The 20,069-nt window shown below is 33.9% G+C and overlaps 1 protein-coding gene across 6 annotated transcripts in view; it reads left to right on the forward strand.

Annotated features, from left to right (window-relative positions):
- The window catches only part of LOC111618758, a 47,913-nt gene that overhangs the window by 16,518 nt on the left and 11,326 nt on the right, over positions 1 to 20,069 (forward strand). The window contains exon 1 of one of the 6 annotated variants that reach the window (XM_023360324.1): positions 3,493 to 3,810. The exons of 3 other annotated variants lie outside the window; for them this stretch is intronic. The gene's annotated coding sequence lies outside the window, so the exon portion shown is untranslated. Of the gene's footprint in view, positions 1 to 3,492; positions 3,811 to 3,931; positions 4,409 to 16,077; positions 18,536 to 20,069 lie in introns of those variants that run through there. 2 more of the 6 variants (XM_023360330.1, XM_023360327.1) reach the window with 2 other exon arrangements.

The raw sequence follows: 20,069 nt of genomic DNA on the forward strand, positions 1-20,069 counted from the left end.
AGCTTAGAGACAAATAATTACATTAATAAATTTTTAACATTTTGGGTTTCTTCCCTCCCACAAGTAGATTATAGAATACAGTCTTACGTAAATACAAAAAACCCGTTTCTTGGTTGATGGTGTGAGGTTACGTATCTCAATCACTTTTACGATTATTTGTGAAATTCTTTACTCATCTCGGGAGGGGCAAAGTCCAGTTTGCCTCCTCTGCTGTCGTCCATGGTTATTGGACTTTCATCTTCCCTCTTCCCTTACGAAAAGTACTGTACAGTACAGTACATCGCTTGATATTTGTTGCTCTTTCTTTGTGACTCAGAAAAAAAGAGCGTTTTATATAGAATCTTATACTTACCGAAGTAATATTTTCCTAATACGTTCGTATTCCACAATATATTCATTGTAAAATATCAGTGAATTTTTCTTCTTAATAAGCGAGATGGTTCCCGATTACTTAGTTGCTTAGCGTAATAATAAACAGATATACCTCCCTATAACACAGTAATTAGGTTCCGAAATGTGTTTCCGTCATTTTTTATTAAACAGAGACCCAAATAAAACAAATATTTGCTTTCTTTTTTCAAATAAATGTTTATCTCCTTTATTATAAGATGATAAACTTAATATCTGTTTGTAATATTTTTTAATTTGTTTCTGTAGTCTACTTTCTCTACTGTGGAATGTAGGCACAGGCTTTTTTTGGCTATTTTTTAGAAAATGTTTGGTTACCAACACTAAAAACATCTGGCAACGCTGGCTGTAAGAAACAGTTAGGTTCCAAAATCTGGAAACAGTACACTATTGTGATTCGTAATTAAGAGAAATATCACTACGATTGCTTTAATTAATAAACATCAGAATATAATCTTCCGATTCTCTCGATGTCGATGTCCGATTCTCTCGGACCGTTAAGTCATGACTTAACAGTCCGAGTTCAACCAATCGGAGGAAATAATTTAAAAAAAATAGTTTGTTAGGACGACGGTTGAATGGGTAAAGAAGAAGAAACGATTAGGGAGGAACTGGGTATTTTGTCGACGAGGAAGACTCCGTTTTGTGGAATGGAATTAAGCTTTCACAGTGCAGGTACTTACCAGAAGTCGGTTAAAGCGCACTTATGCAGTTTAGGGGGTACGGAAGTTTGAAAGATTTTCTTCCATAAAATTAATCGATTCGAGACTAAGTTGGCTCGAACATTTCCAAAACACGTATAATTTGTTGGAAATGGTTGATATAAAATATGCTATAAATAAAAAAAATTGTCGGAATAATTACCGATTGTACCCCGTTCGAAGATGCCATTGCTTAATTAATTAAGCTTGTTTTCGTCGCGGAGCGGCACATCCGACGGAGGACGCGTCAGAGATGAGTAGTCACGTGACGGAATAGCATTGACAAAATGTCACGTGATGCGTCCGATGTGCCCAAAACAAGCTTAAGCAATGGCGCCTTCGAACGGGGGTACACTCTAATTATTCCGACAATTTTTTATAGCATATTTTATATCGACCATTTCCGACAAATTATACGTGTTTTGGAAATGTTGGAGTCAACTTCTCAATCAAATCTACACTAATTTTTCTTCCATAAAATTAAACTTCCGTACCCCCTAAACTGCATAAGTGCCGACAGGTCAGGATGAATTCCTAAAGCAATCAATAATCAACTTGGTTTTTCTAAGAATCTTTTAAAAATTTAAATTAAAAGCTACATAAACATAACTTTTACCCCTAATTTATATAACAATGGCATCCCTAATACTGTATTTAACAAATTGTTACTCTTCCAAAACGAAGTATTTAAGGACAACGTGAAAATGATGTCTTTTTTTCCAGTATCGAACTTGCTCAGGATGGAAACTAACTTTAAAAACAATTGATTAGATATACGCAGTAAATCCCGAAAACGAAATTTTATTACACAAGACAATTAAATTGACAAATTTAGTTGTATTGAAATGTGAATTTCTCAACTGTTTTTCTTCACAATTGATATCTTTCAAATCGTCGTTTATACGGTAAGATTATGAATTGTTTAAATATAGTAAAATAATATATAAAATTTTTATTAATAAATCCGAAAGATGATGATAAATGTCGTTGAATAAATACGACAACATAATGTAAATGTGTTGTGGGAAAGATTTATCCATTTACTTTCAATGTTTTTTGATTAAATGCATTAACAATTGATGTCACCTGCTGTCTTTCTTCCTCTGTAGAGGTTAATCTGTGCTATTGTGTGTAGGTTAAATTAAGTCGATTTTGTTTCTTCTAAAAGTTGGAGTGACTTAAACGATTGGCACTTACTCCTAATTTATTTTCTGTTTAGCAAAGTAAATTTGAATAATACGATATTTAAATTTATAAAATTTACGTATTGTCTATTTTTAAGAATTCTTAAGTGTCCTTCTAACTTTATCCTTTTGCACGCACACGAGCAAATTAACAGTTCCACGTCGGAGTCGACCCTTTTGTCCTGGCAACTTTTATCAAATGTGTTTATTATTTGTGCAGTCGCCGGAGGGATGATTTTTAACGTTTTCCATATTGAAGCGGACGAGTAGCCCCAAATGGAAGGTCGACTCCGCCCTGGAACTGTTAATTTCCTTATGTGCAAAAAGGACAAAGTTAAATGACCTTATGTATTGTCTATTTTTAGAAATTCTTAAATTTTGTAAATTTAAACTTACTTGTCCCGACAATATGATATTTATTTGAACTTTCCACATTTTTAGCGTGGCATAAAACATTATTTTATACGTAAATGGGTGAAAATAATGTCTATATAAGCAATACTTACCCCAGATTATTCAAGTGAAAAAATTTAACTTACATTTTGATCTTCTACAAGAAGAAAGGTCACTAGTAATAATTCGATAATTTAACTGTTTTTGTGCCATTTTATACTATACCTTGGCAATACGTTAAACATATTAATTAATTTATCAATACATTTAGTATATAGCATCTTTTAGTTAGACGGGGTTGTTTCTATAAAGGAAAGTTAATGAGTCGATAATTACTTACCCCATTCCAAATGTGTCTAATTATCTTTACTGCCAGGAATGAAAAAGATGGTTTTATTTAGTGAACATCTTTATATTATAAAGTGAAATTGACCTAAAATCGGACATCACTCGTAGAACATCGCTTCATTTCTAAAATAAACTTAAAATAAGAATTAAATACGAGCACGGAATAGCCGAAATTAAAACTTAAAAAGAAATATTTGGAGGTCGTCACTTCGTACTTGATCACTTTCTTCGATAAGAAAGTCGAAAGCTTCTACAAAAAGTTGCTGTATCTAACAGGGTGTTCCCCTGTTAGATCGTTAACATTATCGTATTATGCCGTTCTCGTACATAATAAAACTACATTTTTTTTTAAATGCAACTTTATAGCTAAAGCGCAGTACAGGAGTAAACAAACACCCAATTCGCGTGCGCTTTAATGGATCCTTCTTGACTTAAGCGGGGGGGTTTTATAACGAAAAAACTAATATTTTAGCAAGTTCGAAATTAATAATGCGATTTAAAAAACGATAATACGAACCAAAAATTACTCCTGTTTGTTTTTTTTTCTCGTCAAGGTGAACACGAAACGGGAACAGTGTTTTCCTTCCTTTCCTATCTGCGAACCGGATCGCTCGATCGCCGCCCTCGCCCTCTACTGGCGTAATTCTCCGTTCGCTAGAGGGCAGTGTGGTTTAGAAGCATGTGACAATGTTTAGCTTTCACGTTGAACGAAATTTGGCGCCAAATCGCGATAATTAAGACGATTTTAACCGCCGAGCGTAAAACTATAAACCCAGGTAAGTTACACGTAATTTAAATCTAGCCTGCGCCATTTTTAAAGAAATAATAAACTAGCGAGTACGACGCCTTCCCCTTCTCTGTGCCGTGTTTACACAAGGCGATTCGACCATTCTCGGGCTGGTTAAAAGTATTTTGAAATGGTTTTTTTGGACTCTTACAGGCGTTATTTTCTAAGTATTAGTTGTAGATTTAGTAGATAAGTTTTATCTTACGCATTTGTTGACCTTGTAGGAACGAGTTGCTGTCTGGTTACACTAGGCCTACTAAACACACACACACACTAAGGCCAACACACATTATGGCTTCTGTATTGTCAGACTTCCGCGGCGTGTTAATTTCACGAATTCGTAAGATCGAAAGCGACGTAATTAACGTAGAAATTTAAAAAAATTAGTTCCCGTTTCACATCCATTCTCCTGTGTAGGGCGTGCCTGCTATTGTACGCATGCCCACACATTGTATTAACTTCCGGTTTTTCTCTAATTTCTTTTTGTTTGTTTGTATAATTGTTTCTCACCGAAGTGTCGATGTATTTATTCGTTTTTTAATTGAATAATTTTTAAAGAAGACATTTCTTTTCCGTTTTTAACAAAGGTATGATTAGTCTCTACGAAAATTTTTGCTTTTCCTCGTTTCTTTACATGATTTTAAAAAGGGGGATTGCGACATCGAAACGTCTATATTTGATAAAGTAACGAAGGTCTTTTGAAGATAAGAATTTTTAAATTGAGTAGTAAAAACTGCAGGAGTTAGTCATTTTTCCACGCCACGAGTGACCTTAGTAGCTTAAGTTTTACAAGAATACAAATATAGTACTGTATATGTACTGTAAATACATACGTACAAATGTTTGCTTGCGTGTACATTTTTGTATTTCCGTATACGAAGGGTTTGAGTTTAAATTTTAATATATGAGTATTTTTATCTTTACTATTTGTTTTTTTTTTCGAATATTTTATAACTAAACGTTTTATTTAGCTACATAAAATAACTTTCTTATATTTAAACAATAGGCATTTTAGTGTTATGAGTGATTTGTTTTTACAAATAACCGTTAATTTAGTTCAGGGTAACGTTTCTCCTTCCTCTCTAACTCTCCCCCTTACTGTAATTGTAGAATTTCGAAAGAACTTTTCGTTTATTTTATTTTTTCCAACTTTCTCTTTATGTAAACTATTCCTTGCCTCTAATTAATGGGTTAAAGATTAAATAGTGCTACTTTGTTTCCTCTGCGAGATAAATTATTACTTACGACCGTACTGTAAAGCCTTGAATGAACTTCTACGCCGTGATTTATAGAAAGATAACGCTCCTCCTCCTCCTAACTTAGACCAATAAGTGCAAATATCAGTTAAGCTGAAATTTATTGTTATATAACCTCATCTTCTATGAAAATAACAGGTTTTGAATTTGAAAAATATTTATTTACAACTGCTTTCAGGTAATTAATTTTCTAGAATGAGTTCGAACGGGTTGTTTTTGTTTGTTTAAAGTAATTACTGTATTAAGTGGTTTGTCTTTTTGTAAGTTTTATTATTGTTAGTTTTTGTTTTGTATAAGAGGATGCTGATCTTAAAATTACGTTACTCTTTAAAGAGGGGGATAATAGATAACTGATTCATTAATTTATTAGTTAATGTACTTTTATTATTCAAATTGAAAAGGCTTTAATTGGCGTTAAATACTAACGAAGTAGGTCGTTCAACTATTGTTAAAATGAACAATAACGGGGACAGCTGAGAGAAGCAGAAACACCCACCTGTTAAATTAGGTTCAGGTGTTTTTGAACGGTGCTTACGGGCATAAAATTCGATCGTTTTATGCTAATAAAGGAGTCTGTGTTGTTGTTTTTTCTTTTCTACAACTATTGTCTATCCACAATTATTATATAAATATTAAATTCGAAATTAAAATTTTACTCGAACTTATACAAAATACAAACAGTTATAGCATGACTGTTGCGAGCGCATTATATATTTATCACCATCGTGCTATCTTCTGATATCGTTCATTCGTATTGTGGAACAACAACTAGCGTGCAATTTATTATTGTTTACTGCCAGGAATAGACTCTTGGCGATTGAAATTCCTTTATTCCAAAAATATATTTCTCGCATTCAGTGCTATCAATAATTTCTCCTACTTCGATTTTACGTCGTTCAGTAATCGAGAATGTAAAATATAGTGAAACTACACCTTAAATTTGGAGTGAGAAAGGGGGAGGAGAGATTTGGAGAGGGGGTGGTGAGAGGCGATGCCGTAGATAAAAATGAGAAATGGTTTGTTTATCCACTCACTCGCTGCAGATACGAAGCGATATCATTCGGTGTTGTCTTCATATTGATATATTCTAGATAAAATGTGAATTACACAACTGTAAAGATTGATGTCGATGCAGTTACTTTCATAGAATCAATAAAATGTATATTTCTTACGACTGATATACGTTCTATCGATCGATCCGGTATACCACTTTCTTCGGTTTTACTGTTATTCGGTCGAATCAAAGCACTTATTTTCTACAGAATACAATTACCAACGTTATAAGTAGTGCTGTCGATATAAAGAATGGCCCAAAAGTAAGATAACCTTTTTGTTATCTTACTTTTGGGCCATTCTGTATAATTTGCTAAGATATTTTTAGTATTTACAGTCAAACGTCTGAACAATTGTCGTCGTTTGGAAGTTGTTTTTGTATGTACTGTATTTCAAAACAGGAGGTTCCCGAAAAATGGCCGCCGTTTAGAGGCGGTGTTATTAGAGATTCTACTGTAGTAAATACTATTTATTTATTTTTAAGTAGATGAATGAGTGTCATAATTGCTACCGATTGATCGAAGGTGTTATAAACGTCGTCCACGTGAGACGTTTATAACTCTAATATGACAGCGAAAAATAAAAGAAGTAATAAAAGTAAGAGAAATAACAACTCGGCTTTCGAAAGGAAATGGAATTGGAAGATTGGAGGAAGTGACGAATGGTCGCGTTCCGGAAGAACCTTGTTACCAGTTTTTCAGGCGCGAGCAGGGGAAGTACAAGTCTTCAAGAAGAGAAAGGAAGGAAACACGTGGTGGGTGGACACGGTGAAAAGCATTTAGAACAGGGAGATTGACTTGTTTATTCCTGGTTGTTTCTACAGGTCAATATGTTAACGGAACACTTTTTTTTTCTAATTATATAAATATACACACTTCTGAGCTTAGCTTCACTTTTATATTACTTATACGTACTTAAAACGTTATACACAGAAATCGTTTAAAACATCGACCGGTATATATTTAAAATTATACTTAATGCTCTTTTTTTTTCTTAAAATTACTTTCGCTCGTTCCTTTTTACTATTAATTTATATTCATTTCTTTTGTTTTCAGTGTAATTTATATTTATGGGTAAATGTAATTATAAGATCTATTAATATGAGGTCACTCCTGTATTTTATCGTCGTCCTTTCAAATCCTTGAGCAAGATATAATTTTCTTCCCGGCTATTTCAATACTAGATATACGCTGTGATAGCTAATTTATCTAAACGTTTTCAATATTTATACAACTGAAGTGGCGTCACTTTGAACTTAACACCAAGGCCAAATGTTATGTAACGGCTCATCGATTTTTTTTAATTAAACTAGTTTTTAAGTACTTTACGTAATTGTAGTTTCGAGAATAGTAGTTTTAATATTATACTTTTCATTTTGGATGTTTTAATTGACCTACTCTTAAGGAGGGTATGTCGATTGGTCTATTAATTCAAAATGAGTCGGTCATTTTCAATTGTAAGCTAATCTAAAATGAAATAAATTCTGCAAAAATCAATTGTTTTTTTCATTTTTTTAAAGTCATTATATAAAATTTACACCAATTTAACATTTTTAATTCCTTCAAAATGTGAACAATAATTTTTAAGTGTGTTTAAATGTAAAAATAAATACAGTATGTACAGTGAATTTCGAGCTTCACAATATTAAAGTAAAAGACGTGGGGGTTATTTTAATATCCATATTAACGCCTGGGTATATTCGACTAGGGCCCGAAGGACTCGCTTTCTTATGGGTTTTATTTCACTGCACATTATTAATACTTTTTGTTCGGTATGTGTCTAATGTCTGTAAAGAAATTGGTCCGGAAGTCTTGAAAATGCTTAAAATGGTTCTGTCTCTCTATTTTCCAGTATTTTAGTTTTTATACGTATTCAGAACCTTCAAAGTTTGATAAAGTAGTGGGCAAAATAGTGAAATAATTCTACTTAGCTTCGAAAACTGCTTAAGCGACCATCTGCATTCGACGGGCAACTGTCAAAACGGGCAAAAATTTCTGGCACGGAATAGTTTATACGTAGTCTTCGTACAAGTTACCTATATTAAACATCCGCCTGTGTAACGCGACCGCGGGCATCGATTTTTGGTCCGAAACAACACACAACGACTGTAATAAGCGACCACTTTCGCGAATATATCTGGTCTAAACCCATCTGAACCCTCTCCAAATATAATGAATTAGTCTAAACTTTTGTTCGAACCCACATCGGGCACTTCTCCCACCCTTGATATTAGGTACAGGTGTTAATGAATTAGTCTAGCAACAAAGGAAATTAGTTAAAATTAGATTAAACTAACGAAAACGAAAATTAAAGTGGTGGAGAGATACGACGCGCTTCTATATCGATTACGTAATACACGTAACTGAGGAGAGAACGAAGAGAACAAAAGTTGAATTAATTAAGCCGGAAAAAAGAAAATGTGGTCATTATAATCGTGAAAATGCGACTATTGTATTAATCTTTAAAATAATGGTATTAAATCTATCTTATAAAATCACGACGACTCTTGTTAATCGAGTTATCCAATAAGAATAAAATACAGTACCAATATACTGTAACTGTATCGTTGAAAGAATTCGTTTATTTTTGCTCACCTAGAGTTTTGCTTAGTAGAAATGGCTAAAAAGTGTGCAAAATACGTACGGAAAGACGGTATTATGATACCACCTGTCTAAAAGACCACTTTTTGAAGCAACCCTGGGCGGTCGCCATAGACAGGTTTTACTGTATGTATATATATCATAATGGTCGTTAGTAGACATTATGATTGTGGATAAACCACTTAACACCGACAGTTGATTGCGAGTTCGCACCACCTCAACAGGCTGGCCACGTAGTTTTTTGGGTGTTCAAATATTAATCACAAAGGTTGGTGCTAAATTCGATACCTTCGTTGTAGTATCATCAAATAGTGTAATAAAATTACAAATTGTTTATAAAACTTCGGCGATTTTCTAGTTTAAAAAGAACATTTTAAATATTTTTAAAACAATGTTTAATACTTTTTTCGTTTTATAATGAATTCAGTTTAAATTCAAAAACAATTAAATGCATCTTATGAATTTAAAAACGTTAGTTTTCCTTGCACTAAACAGTTTAAGCACTAATAAACAATGTTAGTATAGTACTGTTTCTTTAACTATGTTACTTATACTGTAAACATTTCATGTGAGCCTGAGAATAAACTGTTTGTTAAACTGTAAATGCCAATTAATTAAAAAAAAATTTATAGAAATACGATACTACGTAATAAATTCCAAGTAAAAACTCGAGGCCATGAACATTTCTTTTAATTAAATGCACCAGAAAGAACTATTATTTGAGAGGCAGTTTTTTAGACAAGCGCTCAGTATCTGATGGTTATAAATTGGCCATGAAATTTAGCTGGTGGCCGCATGATTATCAATAATACTGATAGAATTATCGTAGGAATAATAATAACGTTTTATCGAAGTAACAAACTACTTTTTTTATCAATAAGTTTAGTATCTCGCACATACCAAGATTTGACCCTGTTTATATGGTTACATTCATATAAACATAAGCTATAAAAAGAACTTATTTTTCGATTCTCTAACTACTTAGCCAATAAACTTACCAATTCCTTTGTCGTTGAATTGAATCCATTGGCCAAAACAGTCTTAACGAAGATAGGTTTTTTTTAAATAAAGGTTTACGATATCTTTCCCATCAAAGAACCGATTTTTAAAGATTCTAACGTATGATTTTCCTCTTGAAGTAAGAAGTCATTATTTGTTTCTGAGAATACATATTTTTTGTTTTTAAATTTGCAGTTGGTCATTTTCCTTGACTTTCACTTCGCAAATGTAATGACACTGCATATTTTAAGATTTCATTTGATGAGTAGTCATTTTATTAACTGTACGAATTGCGTTAGTTGCATCTTTTGTTAGAATTTTATGTAAGTTATATTAAATACAAACACTTCTGACTGCAAAATTATTTTTCTTCTTGCATTAATTGGTTTCTGAACCATTCGATAATTAGTTTCTGAACCATTGACGATAAAATTTGAGTGCAAACTTGTCTTTCAGCCTAAAACCATAAGCTGGCATCCTCCTGCTATTTAGGAAAAGAGCACGTTTAAATAAAAAAATTTTTTCATAATTCATGTGTAGTAGCTGTACTTGAGAACCACTGCTGTAGACAAATTTATTTATATGAATAACATTACAATATATTAGTAGTATTATGCGTGTGAGGTCCGAAACCCCCTTCATTTGTTTACGTGTTTACGCACTCTTTCTCTGTGAAAAACAGAGTTGTAACGATGATTTGTTTGTGTCAAACTCGAAGTAGGAGAAACTGGGTCATTGTGGGAAAATATACCAGGAAATTTGACCGATGAAGTCGAAATTTATAAATAGGCAATTTAGAGTTTAGTGTTTTTTCTCCTTTGAGCATTTAAACATCAAGTGGGATCAATTAGTCAGATGTCCCAACTCCCGAGCGCAAAACTCCACCTCTAATTACGGACTTTCACCCCGGGAAATTCGCAAATAAACACTAGAGGAAGTGATAGTTCCTACATGGAGATGGGGAAACTCTACGACGACACGATTACGATCTCTAGCAACAGAATGGAAGCACTAAGGGAGTTGGAAGTGGTGTTTACAGTTGTGAGTTGTAGTGTCCTACACCAGTCGAGACGTGAGATCAATCATGTTCACCTCGTCTACTTCACCTCAGCAAGAGATTAGTTATCTCCTAGCTATGTGGGGTAACCCCTCCACATGCCAGTCCCAAGCCCAGATAAATGTGGAGAGTTAGGGAACCTGTCAACCTACTCTGTTAAAAACCTTGCCTTGGAACTCTATGGAAACGCTCTAGCGTATGAAGTATGGTATCTAATGGTAGGACCTCAGACCAGAGGATATTCCAAACTGGGAAGAGCAAGGACCAATAGCTTTTGCAAGTTGTAGTAGTAGTGTCTGGGGGAAAACCTTCGGGAAGCTCGGATGCTGATACGCCTTGTGACAAAAAGAAAAGTCTGAGCTGTACAAAATCTCATACATTGGCAATATGGAATGTGGGGGACATTAATATAGGCAAATTAGACGTTGTAAAACACGAAATGAAGAAGCTAACATAGACATTCTCGGAATCAGTGAGCTCCATTGGACAGGAAATACGTACTACTTTAAATCGGATGATTTCACAGTACACTGCTATGGACAGAACGTGATCAAAAGGAATGGATTAGGATTGATAATAAACAAGATGGCATCAAGAACAGTCGAAAGCTTCAGAACGATCAATGAACGAATCTTGGAAAGCCTGTGAACATTATAATACAAGTCTATGCCCCCACGGCTCTCAAATCCAGAAGTTATTGAGAGCTTCTATGCAATCGTTCAAAATGACGTGATGTCTTTTTTCGGGAGTTCTTTCATCTACGTTATGGATGATTTCAACGCCAAGTCGGCAGTCAATCAGAAGGGAGTATCACAGGTAAATTTGGATTAGGAGAAAGAAATGAAGCAGAAATATACAGTACACTTAGACTTCTCCCAACGGGCTCCACCGAAATCAGATTGATTACATCCTATATACTCATAGTTATCTCGGTCACTGCAGCTAAAACTTTTCCAGGAGCGAATTGTGGATCTGATCGTGAGCTCCTAGCAGCCAAAATCAGAATTCGTTTTTGCACCGGCAACAAAGACATGACAACGGCAAGATTCGGCACCTTCAGAATGACACAACATTGAAGAAAAAAGGTTTTTGATCTACTTGTTACAGTAGATAAGCTGTCCGAGACATTGTGGAAAGAAATAAAGATTATAGTGATTGAGACGGCCAAGAAAGATATCGTGTACAAGGAGCCAGATAGGAAGGAGATCGTGTAGGACTCTCAGCATAGCCGACCAAAGAAGAGAAGCTAAAGCTAGTGGCAATAGGAAATGAGGTAAGAAGATTGAATTCCGAATTTCATTGGTCAGCTAGAAAGAACAAAAAGCTAGATTGGAATATACGCTAAAAGCATCTTGAGGATAGCACGAAAGGATATACCCGGACTCTTTTCGCGCAAGTTGACTCGTAAACTCTATGGCCCACAAAGACTCCATAAAAGACAAGAAAGGGAAGGAACTAGAAGACCAACAGAGTATCAAGGATAGTTGGAGGGAATATGCTGAGCTCGTGGGAACGAATCTAGTTTTTCACATGTGAACGACCTCATGGATTTTGGAGCTCTTCATTCTAGAGTCAGAAGTCGTAAAGGTGCGAAAACAATCAGCTAGTAACAAAACAGTAAGCATAGATAACATATTGGCGGAGCTATTGCAACCAGTTCCAACGAAAATCACTGTCCTGTGCCAGGCTATATGGGAGTCAGTGCAATAGCCACAGGACTGGAAAAGATCAATATTTATTCCTTTGCCCAAGAAGGGTGACACTGGAGAATGCTCTAACTACCGCACAATCACTCTTATTCCACACGCAAGTAAGATCTTACTCAAAATTATTCTGAAAGAATAAGACCTGTAATGGGAGCTGCACTTTCTGATGTCCAGGTGGGATTTTAGAACGGACGTGGTGCGCGCGACCACATTGCAAACTTGCGCTGGATCATGGAAAAAGCCTGAGAATATCTGAAGATTTTTGTTTCATTGACTGCAGCAAAGCTTTCGATTGTGTTGCACACGACAGGCTCTGGCAAGTACTACAAGAGATGGGAATATCGACGCACTTAATCAGACTGATTGTCACTGTACACCGGACAAGAAGCCACAGAGAAAACACCATACGGAAACACAGATTGGTTTCAAATCAACAAAGGTGTTCGGCAGGGGTGTGTCCTTTTCACCTTTTTTGTTCGACATGTATGCGGAAATTGGACGTCGACAGACTGGAAATCTGTGTGAGAATAGGCGGCAGGATCATCAATAATCTCCGTTATGCTGATGATACTACGCTGCTTGCTGAATCAGAGGACGATTTGAAACTGATTGTGATGATCAAGGCTGAAAATGAAAAGATGGTCTTTTTCATATTTAGATATAAGCCGAAGTCATGACTGCATCCAGTAATGGCCAAGTTCAATAAAAAAAATCAACAATGAGACCATAAAATGTGTTCAGGAATTTTTTTGGCTGAAAATAGTGATGGAGAAATGAACCCAGAAATCAAGAGAAGAGTAGCTTTAGGCAGAAGCGCAATGATGAGTATGAAAAAAAATCAGGGACCTCAACACCAAAACCAAGTACAGAATAGGCCAAGCTTTTGTTTTCCCAATAGCTATTTATGGATCCGAGAGTTGGACTGTGAGGAAGGCAGATATAGATGCCTTTGAGATGTGGTGCTGACGCAGGTTATTACTGATACCCTAGACAGCGAAGATTACCAACAAAGATTCCAGTGATAAATCTGGATTTTTGATTGAACAAACTACATAAAACCAGGTTTATCACTGGAAAGCAAAATTAACAGATTCAGACTCATATTTTGGTCATGTCAGGCGTGCTAACTCCCTTTAAAAAGTCCATGATTCTTGGATTAGTCAGCGGCAAAAGAAGAAACGACTCGATATCTAGATATCATCAAAAGTGACACAGAAATGACCATTGGAAAGGTTCAAGATCGGAGAGCTTGGAGGAAGCTTGTCTACAGTATCGCCAAGGTCGAGAACGACTGAATGGCTATCATCATCACACCAGTCGAGACGTGAGATCAACCATCTTCGCATCGTCTACTTCACCTCAGCGAGCTTTCGTCGATTTCAATCCACCGAACGATCAACCAACGTTTCACAAACTCATCACCTATCTGGACTCCAAAAGCACTTCGAGTGACAGGCTGTATAAATTGTAAGGCATTTTCAATCAAAAAAGCGCTATATTCGGACATTTGTGTCTGTCTGCCACCTCTACCCCTTTACGTCTCCATTCCCTCACGCCGTCATGACAGAAGAGCGAGTAACCCTGCTTTCAAACTTAATTGTAGGAGTGTTTAACCAACAAGACGTCGGGTATTTGCTCACATGCATATACATGTTTATAATTTTAAGCGATAACTAGTCTATTTAACTTTTTCCTGTTACAGAAAAATTCATTAATTTTTGTTTTAGCGAATTGAATTGAATGGACATGATTTTTTCTTAGTTTGATACAGATCTATACACCAAAACTCCAATTATCCAAATTAATTGGGAATTTTGCTTAAGTTATATATTCTATCCCGTTATGTACGCGTGTATATAATTTATGTGAAAATAAAATATTAAAAAATTACTATTCATGCATATACAGTACATGCCAGTTTTAACAATGTCGGAGGACAATCCGGATAATTGAAATTTATTATATTCAATGCAGTATCAATGAAAATTAGAACGGATTTTTATGATTTATGTATTTATTTTTCAAGTGGAACTCTTGATTTTAAACATTGGATTGGATTTATGTAATAGTCAGCAACCCTTGGCACTCGCCCATGTGTTTAGGATTGATAGAATAAGTCAACTAATCTCTTATCGGGTCACACGTGGATGGCATGTAGCGTTTAGTGTTTTTTTCGTGTCTACTATTTATGATCTAGTTTATCCATGTAGTTCCATCGATGCATTCGCTTGCTTAAATTAGGTTATCATCGTGTAAGTTAGTTTTAGAAATACATTTTATTCACCGCATTATTTTATGATTCTCTGATTTTTTTTTTAAATCATCGTCTAGCAAAGCTTTAAGAATATGGTTTGAGTGTGTGTAAGTATTGGGTTGGCTGGAGGAGTGTCCTCTGTGAATTTTACAATATGGTAACTACTGAAACTGCGAAAATTAAGGATGAAAAATATCTTAATCCTAGAATATCGATAAAGCTCCACATTAATCCATTTCTTTTTAAGTGTTAAAAATTGCCGATTTGGGAATACTGTACTTTGTTTTTTTTATTCACATTAACAACAATATAAATTGAATGTTTTTATTTATAAATAAATTGCATAAACGAATTGTTTTATAAGTCATAGCAGAATTACATAATCTAAGTTTGCTTATATGTGCTTATTATATAATCTTCATCTCGTTTAACTCGTGACATTCTAGAAAATATAGAAAGGTTCTTGGAAAGTTTTAAAGCCTTTAAGGTTTTAAATCTTTTAAAGCTAACTTACGTTCATTGGCTTGTAATTACGTATTATATACGTATATTATTGGTTTATTAAGTGTTTTAAAAGAAGCTGAGTTTGATATTTAATTAGAACGTTATTTCTTATCGCAATTTCCTTTCTAATCGTTTGCCATAATTGAATGTTTAAAATGAAATTTGCTGGTGGCCTTCGTCACTTGATCACTTCAGAGACCGAATTGACCAAGAACCGAATCTGTATGAAGAGATGAATAGACGATAAGCAGATGATCCTTCTCTTAAAAGTATGAATAAAAAGAATTGCTCGTTTATATAATTTCTTACATTTGAAATCTGTACGCCTCATTATAGATCAGTGCCGTATCACTGAAGTAAGTACTTAAACTGTAATTCAAGTGGATTTATTTTAATCAAAATATTTCAAAGTGTCACTTTCTGTTATCGAAACGATAAATTATTCGATATTGCGTTAAGGTTGTGATTACAAAAACATTGTGTTTATGCGTAAGGAATTTTCCAAATCACGAAAGGCAATGCGTATGGATTCTCTTCGTAATAAATTTCACTATTGAAAAAACACGAGCTTTACAATAAGAATTTTATCAACTTGCAAGCTGAAAATTTTAATAATTTAAAGGGTTATTGAAATTTAAACGATGAAAATTAATTATAAATTAATAATACGAAAGGAAAATCAATTCGCAATCATTATAACTGATCTGTTACTTATGCAATATCCTATAAATTAAATATACATGTACAATTTTTAGTATAAAATTTCTTGAATAACTTTCATTTTTATTGAAATCTCTTGATTCGTTTTATAATAAACAACAATTTGTCAAAGAAATAATACAATTTTTATTACTTGTACTCACTCAAATAAAGCAGATTAGCCGTAATAGATGCAATGAGTGATGGATGTTTCATCAGACAATAAACATTGAACTTTGTGGATGAGTAATAATAATACAGTACGATTACGTCATTTGATATTTGTGAAAATTCATATCTTTATGTTAAACTTATCAAATTTCCTTCTACATTTTGATAAAATATTATTATTTCGATTAAAGGATTGATGAGATATGGCAACGCAACACGTGGGTCAAGGGGAGGTTCTCTGGGGAAAACCCAGGAGAGATCCTGGGCAAGCAGTTTCTGATAACTTTACGATATCGAAGATTAATACGAAATGTAAAACATCGTTAGTTAAAATATGTCGTAGCATTTACGACAAAACAGGAGAAACTGGTAACGAGTGTCACGTTACTAACGACCGTTTTCGTTTTAATAGAGCCAATTGGATTCTTAGTGACTTTTTTTTTAGTGTGTTTTCTCCACGAAGAAAACCCGGAAAACCTCACGTGACCAGCCGTTGGGCAGGTCACGTGAGGTTTCCGGCCGTTGGGCAGGTGAGAACCCGCGGTGTTCGGTGGTTTTATCCACTCGGCCAATGGTAGGCTTGTGATTAAAGACACAAACACGAATCTTCATTAGTCTACATTAAACATCAATTTTGGGAAAAGATTAAGTTTTTATTCAGTTTTGATTTTTAAAAAAATATCTAAAAACTGAAGATAAACTATTATTATTTATATACTTAGCCTATATTTCGTTCTGAGACTAAAAGTAGCACCCTACCGATGGGAAAGCCTCTTCTTGTAATAAGAAATTTGATATTATACCTGATAGTTTGCGTGATTATAAAGAAAAGGCAAATGCGATAGTGTGATACTTATTTAAATCTAATATGGAAATAGGAGAAGGTTGGACCGAGTATAAGTGAGAACAACAACACTGGACAAGCGAGCACAACGATTTAATCGCGTCGTTATTCCAACTTCCTGTCTTTTTTCCATTGTCTAGATCGATTCGTTCGATGAGGCTAGTTTTATATAGAGAGATATTCCTTTGGATTTTCTGTTTCCATTCCTACAGGTTCTTTGATGGTGCCCTTGCGACTGAAAGATCATCCGCTCAGTATGAAAGTCCCAGATAAGTTTGCCGGATTCTATTCGAATTTGGTTTTTATTTCTGTGAAATTTAGTCGTTAGTTCCATAATAAATTTTGAGATGTATAGTTTTTACGATAAATATATTTTTCACAGTTAATTTTGTAGTAGATAGTGTAAATGTTCTTACTAAAATGTGTGTCTTACTTTCTTGCTCTCTAGACAACAATGGTTCAAATGAAAGTATCGATGTTCTAATTGATTATTATTTCGAGTATTAAGAAACGTCTGTTATATTCTTCTACAGCATAATTGCTATTGATTTAAAACAGATCTCCTGTAGGAACGTTTAAATTTTGAATATGTAACAGGAAAAAGCTGGACTTTGTCCCGATACTTTCTCGTAATGGCATCTGTTTAAGTTGGTATCTTTCGGCATGATTTAAATTACATTTTATCTTCTATTTTCTCTAACGGTCTGTGTCTACGCTTGTGTAAATATTTCCCGTTGATAACAGCTTCGTTTCATACTCATTGCACGTTACAGTTGAAATCTTAATTTTGTTGATTAAATTCTATATATATATACACACACACACAAGGAGTGGCCTAACCTTGTCACTATAGGGGCCATACACTGCCTATCAGAAATACACGAGCCGCATTTGGAATGCCTATTAGAGAGCCTCATCTATTTACAGTATAAATATATGATATAGTTATCACTGTTACTTTACTAGTAATTTATGACTAAGTAAATAATCATTTAACTCCTTCGGCTCTATGAATGTTCCCTAAGCTTTCAGTTGTTTTTTCGAAGTTAAACCACCATTCAGGTTTATATTTTAACGGAGTATAATGTTCCTTTTATAGTTGAGCAAATGAAATTTGAAGTAAACATTTCTTTTCCACTTAAGCATCTAAAGATACTTTAAATTAAAGTAAATTTGATTATTTTTGAAGAAATTCTTTTATATAACGTACACTCCTTACAGATATATAATATTTCAAATTGTTTAATGTTACAGATTCAATACGATATTTATATTTTTCTTGCATATAACATAACACCTTGAATAGAAACAACGTTAAAGGAGAGGGGAGACGAAGTTCGCCGCATCTTATCCAATTTCATTGTGAGAGAATTTTATAACCAATTAAGAATAAATATCGCTTCTAATCAACCAATCAGTTGTTTTCTGTCGACAATAGAGAAGTAATTTCAATTCTCTCGTGTTATCGACAATGCAGTAATTCCACTCTTGTTCTTAGGATAAGATTTTTTAAAATTTCTTACGGTAATTCTACGTTTTAATCTTCACATTTGTTACTTGGAATTTAAGAGGTGAGAAGTTTTGTCATATTTTAGAGATTTTATGTAATTATGAGAGAGTGCTCAGATTTTTATGTAAATTAATTCATTTCGATACTTAAATTCAGTATTTAATTTTAGCAGTATTAACTTCATTTTCTTTGTTAGCTTTCTTGTTGTTTTGCTTATTCTTATCTACTGTAAACGTGTATACTTTTAAAGATGGGTGTGACTTATTTTCCCACGTTACTTTCCGCTTTCGTTTCCTGCTCGTACTTAAAGAACTTTTGCACTTTTTTAACAGTACTTTTGATTAATTTAAACGTTTTTAAACGAATAACAAAATGTAAATAGGAATAAGCTCGGTAATATCTTAATACAATGGATAGCAGTTAAATTCTTGTAAACCACGTTAGCTGTTAGTTTCCTTATTTATTTGATTAAAAATGATTAATTTTTAGTTGCCAAGAGCGTAAAGATATTTTAATTACTAATTTATCAACATTCGTATGCAAATATGCTTAAGGGGTTATCCACATGCTTTCTTCTCAAGTTTGAAAGGACCGTTACTTGATTTTGTCGCATCTCCAGTGTCTTTTAAATGACTGATTTTTTTAACCCATTTTTATTGGATCTTTATGGCATTTTTATTTCAAAAACGAAAGAAATTAAAGTTAATTGTTATCAAATGTAACAATGTAACACCCTTTTTCTTCTATTTTGTTATTTATTCATTTTTTTTTGTGTGTGTGTTAAGTGTTTAAACTTTATAATCGTTTAACAGTTTTTTCGTTTCTGGATAGTTTGTTCTGTTCTTGACAGCGAAGTTTTCGTACAGTTTGTAAGTAATAGAACTTTTCAAAGAAATTGCACATTCAGAACAGCAGTACCGTAAATAATTGACTTCACAAATGTTTAGCCTTGGAAAGGTAAATTAATGAAGGGTCCGGGAGTGACCTACCATTATCTTGTTTTCAAGGCTAAAATGTTTGGCTTCAGGCACATTTGTAATAACTATATCCAGTTGTGATAAACAACAAATTACACGTGGATAGATTTACGCAGGCATGTAGGAAAAAACCAAATTCAAAAATGAATCGTTTTTAATAGAATATATGAAATATATTAAACCGAATTTATGTACAGTACTGTACTTTTTTAGTTTTGGTGGATTGAGTTTAACATTTTATCATTACGCGAGCTAATTAACGATAAATGCCTCTCCTTTTTCTTTTGATTTCATACCTGTCTACCAATACGTTTGATAATTTTAATCACGTAGTCTGTGAAGAAATTGACGTATAGAAACATTGAAGTCGCAAGGACAGTTTTTAGATTTTCGCTTGGACAACCACGCCTTTGTTGTCAAGTTTTCTTATAACCGTAATTGAGCATATTAAAGATCATAAAAACATATTAAGTATGTTCGGTGTTGAAACGTGAATTACAATAAAACATAAAAAGCAATGTTTTTTCCGATTAGTCGGGAATTTTCCAATATCTTTATGTATTGTACATACGTTTTATAGTTTTGCTATTAGGAAGATGATTTTCGTGCTTAACCGAT

This window comes from Centruroides sculpturatus, unplaced genomic scaffold (genome assembly GCF_000671375.1).
Source record: "Centruroides sculpturatus isolate CEXI.00-Female unplaced genomic scaffold, Cexi_2.0 scaffold188, whole genome shotgun sequence".
In the NCBI taxonomy this organism is placed as follows: Eukaryota; Metazoa; Arthropoda; class Arachnida; order Scorpiones; family Buthidae; genus Centruroides; species Centruroides sculpturatus.